Consider the following 3,471-nt stretch of genomic DNA (forward strand, 5'->3'; position numbering starts at 1 on the left):
CCCATTTGTTGATTGGGTTATTTGTATTCTTCGTATAGAGTTTTTTGAATTCTTTATATATTCTGGAAATCAGTGCTCTATCTGAAGTATGATTGGCAAAGATATTCTCCCACTCTGTAGGCTCTCTCTTCGCATTGCTGATAGTTTCCTTTGCTGAGAGAAAGCTATTTAGTTTGAATCTATCCCAGTTATTGATTCTTGCTTTTATTTTTTGTGCTATGGGAGTCCTGTTAAGGAAGTCTGATCCTAAGCCAACAAGTTGAAGATTTGGACCTACTTTTTCTTCTATAAGATGCAGGGTCTCTGGTCTGATTTCAAGGTCCTTGATCCATTGTGAGTTGAGTTTTGGGCAGGGTGAGAGATAGGGGTTTAGTTTCATTCTGTTGCATATGGATTTCCAGTTTTCCCAGCACCATTTGTTGAAGAGGCTATCTTTTCTCCATTGCATATTTTTGGCACCTTTGTCTAGTATTAGAAAATTGTATTTATTTGGGTTTGTGTCCGTGCATGACCCGATTTTTATGTCATAGTTAAACAGGCCCTCTGGAAAGGGGACATGGATTTCTCTGCTGAATAGTCATTATTTATACTCATTCCAAGGCTTCTAACATGATGATACTACTTCCTTATATTACCACCATTCCAATATTGTTCTGTTGACCACTGGTTGCCATCTCCACACATTCGTCTATCACAAGATTCATAAAGGGGTCAAATCCCCACAATATTCCTTGGACATGTCTGCCACCATTTAATTTCAATGATAACTTATTGTCCATAAATTTTTTCAGCTCAAGAGGGTGAGCTTTGCTCCTGCTGTCTACTCTACAGGCTCAGAGAAGCTTTGAAATGGAATTGGTGGCCACCTTCACCTTTTTTTTTTTTTTTTGATGGGAATGGGAGAGTGAAATATGCTGAAGTTTTGTTTTGTTTTTTTGATTCTGGGGATTGAACCCAGGGATGCTTTATCACTGAGCTAAGTTCCCAGTCCTTTTTTTATTTTTTAAGATAGGGTCTAGCTCAGTTGCCTGCTGGTTTTGAACTTGTGATTCTCTTGCCTCCTGAGTTGCTGGGATTACAGGCGTGCACCATGCTACCAAGCCTGACTAGCACTTCCTTATTTTCTGTATACAAAATTTTCCAGGCTCATCTTTTATATTGCATGCCCTAGTCATAGAATCTATCATTACTTCATGGAAGAATGTCAGGGCCGAATTTTAATCCTAACAAATGTGTGTCTGGAAGTTGGGGCAGATCTGGCAGGTGGGCAGGGATAAGACCCAACCCACCCTTAGATAGGACTTTCCCAGCAGTAGCAGCCAGAATTGCAAGTCCTTAGCTGAGAAATAGGTGACTCACCAGCTCCCAGGTTGTCTCCTCCCTCCCCCTCATGCTGACAAGACTATACCTAAACCAGCTCAGACAGAGGGACCTAGGTCACCAAGTGTCCCCACCCTGAAGGTCAAAGAAGAATGGCTTGTCTCAGGCCAAGTCAGGACTTTTACCCGTGTCCAGTGGATATCACCCCTATTTGTGTATTACATATGCCCCTCTACCTGCAGAAAGAATGAAACAGAACTGTCCTCAAATTTAGAGCTATAAGAAAGCTATTATTATAACCCAGGTAAAAGGACAAGGGCAGTAAAGAAAAGAAAGCACGTGTGTGTGTATGTGTGCTTGTGTGTAGCAATTTTGTTCCAGACACCTGGGCTGGGGCAGGTTCCCTAGGATCCTTGAATCACAGGTTGCTAGCCCAGAGGACTTTCAGAGATAAACACATATCACCTATATTTTTATGGCATTGAAATGGGTGAAGTGATTTTGTGGGAGTCACAAAGCTAGTGAGCTGAAAACCTGGGACAGGTTTTCTGATGTCCTGGTATTTTAAAATTCCTTTCCCTTTCTAGGAGAGGGAACAACAACAACAACAACAACAACAACAACAGCTTTTGGACTTTCTAGGGGATGCAATAGCAGGATAACACTTAAGGCCATGAAAAAATTTATGTGGATGTGTCTGAGAAGTGCTGGGGTGTTCTGGGGCTACAATTAGGATTATTACCATCCCTAGACATTGGGATTAGGGGATGGAGGATGTAGACACGGGAATGAAGAAGTGGATACTGGGGATCTTATCATTTCCCCATATTCAAGATGTTAATGGTTTAGTCAGCAACTTTTTAACTTTTATCAACTTTTGACAAAAAAAGAAGGAGGAAGAAAGAAAGAGGGAAAGAAAAGTAGGTAAAGAAAAAGAATGAATGAAGGAAGTTCAGTCAGTTAAGGATCCTGAGACTTTGCCCAAGAGATCTGGAGATTTAAATTTATGGATTTCTGTACTACCAGCTCTTTGAGAAATAGAGTTGTCTTTTTCCTTTAATACTCACCACCCTCCCAATCCAATGTTCCCCTTCCCAAAACTCATGATTGTCTGACTCCCTTTGTGAAGGTGTTTCAATGATCTTTGTATAGGCTGAGATGAAAGACTGCCTTGGGGATCAGAGAAAGGATTCTGGGTCTGGTGTCACTCAGTTTGGCTGCAATAAAGAGACTAAATTAGCATCAGGCTACTCTTTACTTGCTCTCTAGGTGACCTTTCTAAGGCTACCTGGGAGATCCTGTTTCAGTCTGCAAGTGCCTTCTAAGGCAAGGACAGTGGGTGGCCCAGAACAGCTTCTGCAAATAGGTAATTATTATGTGCTTTTGATGATAATGAAGATAATATTAGGTACTTTGGGGATTTATAAAATATTCAAATAGAGAGCTGTTCTTGAAGATCCTCTCCAGCTGGCTTCTCAGCACCCTGAGTTCCATTAGCAGAGGGGCATAAAGTTGTTCAAAGTTTGCCTTCAGGCTGAGTCTAGAGGAAGCTCTTCCGTGAAAGGGAAAACAGAAAAAAACAATCCTGCCTGCTATGCTCACGCTTGAGTTTCTCTGCCTCTCTCATCTGTATATTTTAAAAATATATTTATTTATTTGCTTGTTTATTCGGTGTTGGCGATAGAATCCAGGCCCTCATGCAAGCTATAAAAGAGCTGTGCCACTCAACACACCCCCAGCATAATTTTAAAATAATTCCTTTATTAATAAAATTACTATCCCGACTTTTAATACTCATACAAAGATGTATAGAGTTTTTAAATTTGAACATGCCGTATTATGTGCTTTACAACTTGCATCTTCCTTCTAACAATAAATCATGGATGTCTGCATCAAGATACCTCGATTTTGGTATTGTGAGGTGATGCATTGTCCTTGTACCTGAGTGATGCTTCGAGTACCAGCTTTTCGACTCCCTTTCTTCCTCCCCTTTCTTCCTCCCGGGTCTTTGTGATTGCCTGGCAGCGTGGGGTGCCCTGCCCAGCGAAGTCCAGCGCGGTGGGCGGGGCCCGGGGCCGCTCCGGACATGCAGATGAGGTGGGCGGGGCCCTATATATATCCGCGGGTAGCGTTGGTAGCGCGAGCCCAACC

At 42.0% G+C, this 3,471-nt stretch overlaps 1 pseudogene; it reads right to left on the reverse strand.

Moving 5' to 3' along the window:
* Positions 1-590: 590 nt before the first annotated feature.
* LOC124978141 (small nuclear ribonucleoprotein G-like) lies at positions 591-806 on the reverse strand (annotated as a pseudogene).
* Positions 807-3,471: the final 2,665 nt, after the last annotated feature.

This window comes from Sciurus carolinensis, chromosome 2 (assembly GCF_902686445.1).
Source record: "Sciurus carolinensis chromosome 2, mSciCar1.2, whole genome shotgun sequence".
Taxonomy (NCBI): Eukaryota; Metazoa; Chordata; class Mammalia; order Rodentia; family Sciuridae; genus Sciurus; species Sciurus carolinensis.